The 8665-nt window shown below is 34.2% G+C and overlaps 1 non-coding gene across 1 annotated transcript; it reads left to right on the forward strand.

Annotated features, from left to right (window-relative positions):
* The first annotated feature begins 3027 nt into the window (after positions 1 to 3027).
* Positions 3028 to 3137, forward strand: LOC131182571 (small nucleolar RNA R71). Its single transcript, XR_009150835.1, has one exon. It is a non-coding gene; the product is annotated as a small nucleolar RNA R71 (small nucleolar RNA).
* The last annotated feature ends 5528 nt before the right edge of the window (positions 3138 to 8665 follow it).

Here is an 8665-nt window from a genome sequence, read left to right on the forward strand (position 1 = left end):
CAAAATTAAATTCCACATCTTTACTCAATAAATTGGTAAGAGGTTTAGAAATCTTAGAGAAATCCTTGATGAATCTCCTATAAAATCCAGCATGCCCCAAGAAACTCCTCACTCCCTTCACAGATGTTGGGGGTGGCATTTTCTCAATAACTTCTACCTTTGATTTATCCACCTCAATACCCCTGTTTGACACAAGATGGCCCAAAACAATTCCTTCTTGTACCATAAAATGGCACTTTTCCCAATTCAAAACTAAATTGAACTCTTCACATCTCTGCAAAACCTTAGACAAGTTAGATAAGCATTCATCAAAAGATTTACCATACACAGAAAAATCATCCATGAACACTTCCATAATACCCTCAATCATGTCAGAAAATATGGACATCATACATCGTTGAAATGTAGCAGGGGCATTACATAGTCCAAATGGCATCCTTCGATATGCAAAGGTACCATAAGGACATGTGAAGGTAGTTTTATCTGATCATGCAGGTGAATAGGGATCTGAAAGAACCCTGAATAGCCATCCAAGTAGCAAAAATAAGAATGATGAGCTAGTCTCTCAAGCATTTGATCTATAAATGGTAATGGAAAATGGTCCTTTCTAGTTGCCTTATTCAATTTCCTATAATCTATACACATTCTCCATCCGATTCTGATTCTTGTAGGTATTAGTTCATCATTTTCATTTTTAATTCGTGATGCCCCCTTTCTTAGGTACAACATGAATGGACTTACCCAATTCTTTGTCGAAGCAGGGTAAATGATACTGCATCAAGCAATTTCAAGATCTCCTTTTTCACAACCTCTTTCATGTTTGGATTCAATCTCCTTTGTGATTCTCGAGAGGCTTTATGGTCATTTTCCAACAAAATTCTATGCATGCACACGAAGGATGTATTCCTTTAATATCATCAATGGTATAACCAATTATCCTTCTATGCTTCCTAAGAACTCTCAATAATTTTCAACCTCACAATCAGTCAATTTAGCACTAACAATCACGGGATATGTAGAATATTGCCCTAGAAAAGCATACCTGAGATTTGTTGGAAGAGGTTTCAACTCTACCTTAGGTGCTTCACCTTTTTCAAACTTTGATGATGAAGTCGTTTCTCGCTTCAAGTTCCCAATCTTTTCAATATCACCATAGGCAATGGTGGATTTCCTTCCAAAATTGTAGCATATTCTGCGGCTTCCTCAATCTCATCCCCTTTTTGATGTTATGAACCAAACAAGCTTCTAAGGGATCTTTAGGATGTTGCTTTTAAGCACTTCTCTAACCTCTTCATCTATCACATCAACTCTCAAGCATGAGTTTGAATCATCTTTCTTTTTCATTGCTTGAAACAAATTAAATTCAACTTTCTCTTCCCCAACTTCTAATGTAAGCCTCCCATTTTTTACATCAATCACGGCTCCAGTGATGCAAGGAAAGGTCTACCAAGAATAATAGGAATGTGTACATCCTCCTCCATCTCCAATACCACAAAGTCCTTTGGTATGAAAAATTTCCCAACTTTCAGAGGAACATTCTCAACTACTCCAATTGGAAATTTAATAGACCTATCTGCTAATCAGTAGTGATATGGTAGTAGGCTTCATTTCTCCAATCTTCACTTTCTCATAGATAGACAATGGCATCGGACTAACACTGGCTCCAAGGTTGCATAAAGCCTTATCTATCTTGATATCCCCAATGTGACATGGTATGGAGAAACTCCCGGGATCTTTCGGTTTGGGTGGAAGCTTATTTTGCAAAATGGCCTTTGCTTTCTTCCGTGAGAGCTACGATCTCAAATTCCTCCAATTTCTTCTTGTTAGATAAAATCTCCTTCAAAAATTTGGCATATGAAGGCATTTGTGCTAAGGAATCAGTGAAAGGAATAGTCACATGCAAAGACTTCAATACCTCCAAAAACTTCCCAAATTGTTTATCCAATTTTGCTTTCTGAAACCTTTGTGGGAATGGTAAAGGTGGTATGTAGGCTTTAGGTGCACCATATTTAGGCTCCTCTTCTTTGCTCTCCCTCTCCTGACTTCCTTTTTCTTCCACGAATTTTCTTTCTCGACTTCAATTCTAACTTCAACTTCAGTTTGTTCATCTCCTTCTGCTTTTCTTTTCTTCAACTTTCTCTTCAATATTTTTATCCCCATTCTCCAATATTTTTCCACTTCTCAATGTAATAGCCTTGCAATGCTCCTTGAATTTTCTGGTTGGCTAGGAAGCTTCCCAAATGCTTTGTTACTTGAAGAGCTAGCTTGTTGAGCTATTTGATTATCTAATATCTTGTTGTGTGTTGCCATTTGATCCACTTTAGATGCTAATTGAGAAATCATTTCTTGTTGACTTTGGTGGCTCACAAGTAGAGTTTCAATCATAGATTCCAATCTAGTTGTCTTGTCTAGTTGTGCTTGTTGTGGTAGAGGTGGAGCAGTACATTTTGAGGTTTAGAAATTCCGGAGGAGGACCTCTATTCTCTTGAAAGTTCGATTTTGTTGATATCCGGAAGGTTCTTGAAAATTCTGATTTTGCCCTTGTCTACCTCCCAAGAGAAATTTGGGTGGTTTCTCCATCTTTGGATCATAAGTTGCAGAAAATGGGTTACCACACAGTCTTTGATTGTAGTTCCCCACATAATCCACTTGCTCACTTGAAAAATCTTGATTAAGTGCAGAAAAATCTGTTTGCACAATTGACATTTACTGACTCAATTTCTAGTGTATTACGGAACCTCCTTTGAAGAATCTACTTTCATACTTAACTTGTCCATCTTCTTTGTCAAAGCATCAAACTTAGCATTAATCATATTCATGGCATCAAGCTCGAACATACCAGCTGGTTTCTTGATCTCATTCCTCTCACAACTCCATTGGTAGTTGTTATAAGCAATTTTATCAAGAGCAGAAAAAGCTTCATCTTCAGATTTCTCCATAAGGTCACCTCCAGAAGATGCATCAATTGTACTCCTAATAGCTGGTGAAACTCCATTATAAAAGTGTTGAACAAGCATCCACTTAGGAATCCCATGATGTGGACATCTCCTTTGCAAATCCTTGTACCTCTCCCATGCTTCATACAAGCTCTCATCATCTCTAGGTTTAAAGAAGTCACTCATTCCTCGACTTAGTCTTGCTTGGTGGAAAATATTGAGCCAAAAATGCTTGAGAAAGTTCATCCCATGTTGTGATAGAACCCGGCAAAGAATGTAACCACTCTCTAGCTCGGTCCTTGAGAGAAAAGGAAATAATCTGAGTCGAATTGCATCATCAGAAACTCCATTTATCTTCAACATATCACTGATCTCAAGAAAGTGTGCCAGATGCACATGTGGACTTTCACTTGGATTTCCTCCAAATTGTGCTTGTTGTACCATTTGACAAAGTGCGAGTTTGATTCAAAATTATTAGCTTCTACCCTTGGTCTTGTGATACTTGGCATGAAATCTCCAATGTTAGGATAGGCATGATCCTTCACAGAGCGGTTGTTATTATTGTTGTTGTTGTTGTCAGCCATTTCTTCTTGTAATTGCTCTTGCTCTTGTGCTCTTTCTTGTTGTTGTTGAGCTTTAATTTCAGCTTTTCTCCTTTTAGATTCTGCTCTTAAAGCCTTTGCTGTCTTCTCTATTTCTGGGTCAAAGAATAAATTGATTTCTTCACTTTTTGTCCTTCTCATAAAATAAACCACCTGAAAAACAAAAATAAACAAATTCTCAAAGTAAAATTGTAAAAAGAAATAAAATAAAATGCCCAAATTAACCAAACAAACAATCGTTCAATATCAAGCAAAAATCAAATCCCCGGCAACGGCGCCAAAAACTTGTTGTGACTTATCCGCAAGTATACGGGTCGTCTCAAGTAATAAAGTGATGAATCAAGTATCGTTCCCACGAGGATTTGCTGTTTGATTACTAAACTATGAATGAAGCGATTATTTGGGCTAATGATTAATGAATAAATGGTAAATGTAAATGAGCAAGGTAAATTGATTAATCTAATTGAAATGGGTAAAGAGCAAACAAATAAATTCTAATTCTAGCTCGCAATTAAACTAAAATTAACAATGGGTAATTTAAACGAAAGTCTAATTATGGTAAAAGTGATTCCAGAGTTGGGTGTTTATGCATAAATTAATTGGGATTTGTCTTGGGCATTCCAATTTTTAGGGAAAAATAGAGTTTGAAGGAAATTGATTCTAAATTCCTTTGATATCTTTTTCAAGCAAATCAAAGTGTATTCTAAAATAACCAAACCTACTTTCGTATGTATTTGATTACTTTAAAACCCATTAAGTTTTGTAACCAATAATTAATTCCTCTTAAAGTCCTAGTTTATTTCTAAATCTAGGTGATTTTAATTTCAAATCATATATTAACTATCAATGACATTCACCTTCGGTCCTTCAATCAAAGATTAACACAATACCCAATGGGTACCAACATTAGGCAAGTAAATCAAGCACACAAAGAAGGAATCAAAACTCATATTCATATAAAATAAGGAAATACCCAATCCAAATCCACAAATTAATCTAAAACATATTTCCCAACTCTGAAATCTAAAGAAATTACTCACTCATGATGGTATTTACAAGAAATATAGATGGAAGAATAAAGAAAAACATGATAAAAGGACTGAAATAGGAAAACCCAGGTGGAAGAACCAAGGTCTCTGGTTTCTGAGCTCAAAAACTCGTCAAAGACTCCTCCTCCAAGAGAAAATGGCGCCTCCTCTCCCTTTCTATTAAATTTTCTTTCCTTTTTGTTTTTCTCCCTCTTCCTCTTATGGCAAAAATAAGGAAATGATGAATTTATATGGTCCCTAAAAGTTACCCTAAAAGTAAATAAAAGAAAAGGAGTGGATAGAAAATGAGGTGTAAAATTATCCAAGTCAGCAGCACTATTCACGTTCTGGGCATTACGCAGGGTTAGGCTTAACCTAGCGACTTCTTAGCAAATTTAGCCTCTGGTCGCACTGTCTGCTTAAGGTTAAGCAGACCTTCAGCAAATCTCGGCAGATTTATAGTAAAATGGACTTTTCTGCTCATGCTTGACTTGTGTTGCACCTTAAGCATTGCCGCTTTACCCTGAGCATGACCTTAAGCAAGGTCTCAAGCAAATTTCGGCTGGTTTGCTCTTTCAAGGCTTGATTTCTTCAACTTTCCTCCATGCTTAAAGAATCCCAAATTTCTTCAAATCACTTCCTAATGCAATCATTGATCCTCGATTTGCCACAAAATCCTATCAAAAACAACAAAATTACAAAAATCAAATATAAAGTATCTAAAATTAACAAATAAACTAAAATAAAGCTAAAAACATAAAATATACTAAAATATAAGGGCAAAATGGATGCAAAACTACCCTAAAATGCCTATATGAAATGAGTGTAACACAGTACTGCCCACAGGAAAAATCATTGATAGACAATATATGTCTAAGATAGTTATTCTACTAGCTTTATGCCTGCCCATTGATCATTGTGCCTGATTTTATTTCTGGTTTTATGCCTGTCCGTTGGCCTTATGCCTAACATGACAGATGTATACATGTTAGACATACGAATGTTTAACTAGTATATTCCCTTGTATCTAGTCTTTATAGTTTGTTAGAGGTTACTTGGGCACAGATAAGAATAATAAGTCTTAAATTTAAATAATTACATGAAGACACCACAGAGATTAGTAATGAGATTGGAAATGACATAAATGACCAAAGAAGATCATAATAATTTACTTGCTCCCAAAATTTCATAAAATATGTAAATAACTTAGAAACTTATGAAATTACACATAGAATAATTATTTTAAATTGTTTAGTTATTTTTTCTTTATTTTATGCACCACTAAGCGTTATACTTAGCGCGTTGGTTTTTCCTTCGCATAGGTACAAAAGAGCAGTAGTAGCAGCAGCATCAGTAGCAGTAGTGCTAGATAGGATTATGATAAGATCTGCTACAGAGTGGTTGTCGCCTCAGACTGTTATTTTAGTAGGGCTCATGTATAGTTAAATTTTGTATTTTGGTTATTGTATGTAAGTAAACAGTGCAAGTCATTTTGTGATTGTAAATAAATTGTAAATATTGTACTTGAGTTTATATGAATGCAATAAAGTATTTTATTTACTTGAAATGATTATAAGTATTGTGATGATATGACATGGTTTAAGGAAAATGAAATGGATATAATTTGTTTTTAACAGGTAAACAGTGACACCCACCATGCATTAATAAAAATAGAGGAGACTCTGTCTGAGTCTCCACAAAAAAAAAAAAGATGTGATAAAAAAAAATTTTACTACACATAAGATAATATAAATAAATGAATTTAGTATAAGACAAGAAGATAGGGTACTCCGGCACTGAATGTGGCATACCTTGCTCTGCTACACTGTAGACGGGTGAGTGGTGTTACATTTAAGGCAATAGTTCTCTCAAAATTTTGAAGTAATAATTTTCCTAAAAATCTCAAAAAGCTTTATGACATAGTTAGAGCTCTATCATCTAACACATTATTTGACAATGAACCTGAAGATTCATGCTCGATAGGGAACTAATGATATAGTACCACCCAAAATATATGAGTCTTAATCCAATATAAACATTATCCAATGAGGATAAATATCCTACCTTATTAGGGATTATGAATCTCACTCTAATCAGACTTCCTCCAAAATAGGAATTCTATAATAAGACTTCCTCCAAAATAGGAATTCTATCTCAAATACAAAACCCTACTCCAAATAGAAATTCTATCTCAAATACAAAAACCTACTCCAAATAAGAGTTTTTCTGATGCTTATATAAGGAGCTCAAGCCCTCACATTTAGGTACACTATTCACTTAGTCAATTATTCTCCCTCTCAGTTCTAATTACTAAATTAAACATCAGAGAGATTGACTAAGCCACCCACCTGGTGTTCTTTCTTGTCTTATAGGTCCATACCCATAGGAAAAATCTAAGAACAACATCAATAAACACTTTAAAACTTAAATGCTAATTCAAGCATGACTTTTTATGGAAATAACTGCATAAAATTATTTCAAGAATCAAGAATTGAACTAAAATTAAAGAACTAGAATCATACTAAACCTGAACTGAAATAACAAAGAATCAAACTGGAACTGAAATGATAAAGAAACAAACCATAATCATACTGAAAGTTTAATTTGATTCTGGTTCCTAGGTAGACCCCGAACCAGAATTAGAACCGTACATCCCTAAGTGAGGCCTTGTTGAGGTGAACGTGGTGAAAGCACACTTGTCAAAATAAAGAAAGCTAAAACTCACATGGAAAAAAAAATTAAAACTTGACATTAAAAAGACAAACATGTGGTGGAGACATAAAAGTAATGCAAACGTACATAATGAGGAGTGTAGAGTTGGCTCCAATACTATATTGGAAACTCAAGTCCAACCTTAAAACTCAGGTGCTAAAATTTGAGGTCTTAAGATTATTAAACCTTAGCCTTCTTTAGATGCGAGATTTTAATCTTAACAATAATGATAAGAAGATCATAGTAATGATATGCACTAAGAATTAATAGTTTAATATTTGAATTTATATTTTATACTACTAAAGTTAGGATATAAACCCTAATAATTAATCTCATCCGCACTTGATATATTTAGTAGTAATGATACGCACTAAGAATTAATAGTTTAATAGTTGAATTTATATTTTATACTGCTAAAGTTAGGAGATAAACCCTAATAATTAATCTCATCCACACTTGATATATTTAGTACCTAGTTATTGCATACATACTATGTAGTTTGACAGTCCTAAAGTTTTGTTTGCCATAATAAAATTAGGTGTAATGAATATGCTCATCTACACTTAAGAATCATGATACAATTGCACCAAAACCATCACACCACCTTTTTAACTTGCAACATCGTAAGTCTCCTCCTTAGTAGCTCTCTTTCATCCCCAAACTTAAAAATGGATTTAAATAGGACATAATGATAGATGTAATGGAATCTCGATTATATTATATGTTCCATTATTTTATTTGGTTAAACAAGAAAAATTTAATATAATGAAATGATAATTATAACATGTTATCAATTAAACTATGACTAATGTAATGACCATTATATTAAAAAAAATATATGTAATTATGATAATTTACTTTGATTTATTTCTTTCTTATCATCACTAGCTCTAACCATAGGCCAGTGTTGGCCCGATTCCTAATTGGAGCAAATAGTTTTAGTTCATGGAGCAAACTAGCTCTAACCATAGGCCAGTGTTGGCCCGATTCCTAATTGGAGCAAATAGTTTTAGTTCATAGAACAAAAGCCCTATAGATGCTTATTGTTGTACCTCCATGTGCATACATGATTGGAGTCAGTGAGGAGCCCGATGATAAAGAATTAAGTCAAAAGATATGAATTAGGGGTATTAATAACTAAAAATTTGAGCAAAGAAATGAAAAGTCTCAATGTTAGGGTTCCTAAAGAGACAATTAAGTCAAAAGGGTGATATCACATAGGTTTAAACCCTGGGAAGCTTTTAGGGTTTGGAGGAAGCTAAGGGCTTAATCCATATTATTATAGAGTTTTAAGAAGTAACACTTCACCATGGGTTGCACTTGTATTTTTCTTGAAAAAGAAAGACGGATCAATGAGACTCTACATCAATTATCGATAACTTATACA

The sequence above is a fragment of the Hevea brasiliensis genome, chromosome 8 (assembly GCF_030052815.1).
Source record: "Hevea brasiliensis isolate MT/VB/25A 57/8 chromosome 8, ASM3005281v1, whole genome shotgun sequence".
Lineage (NCBI taxonomy): Eukaryota > Viridiplantae > Streptophyta > Magnoliopsida > Malpighiales > Euphorbiaceae > Hevea > Hevea brasiliensis.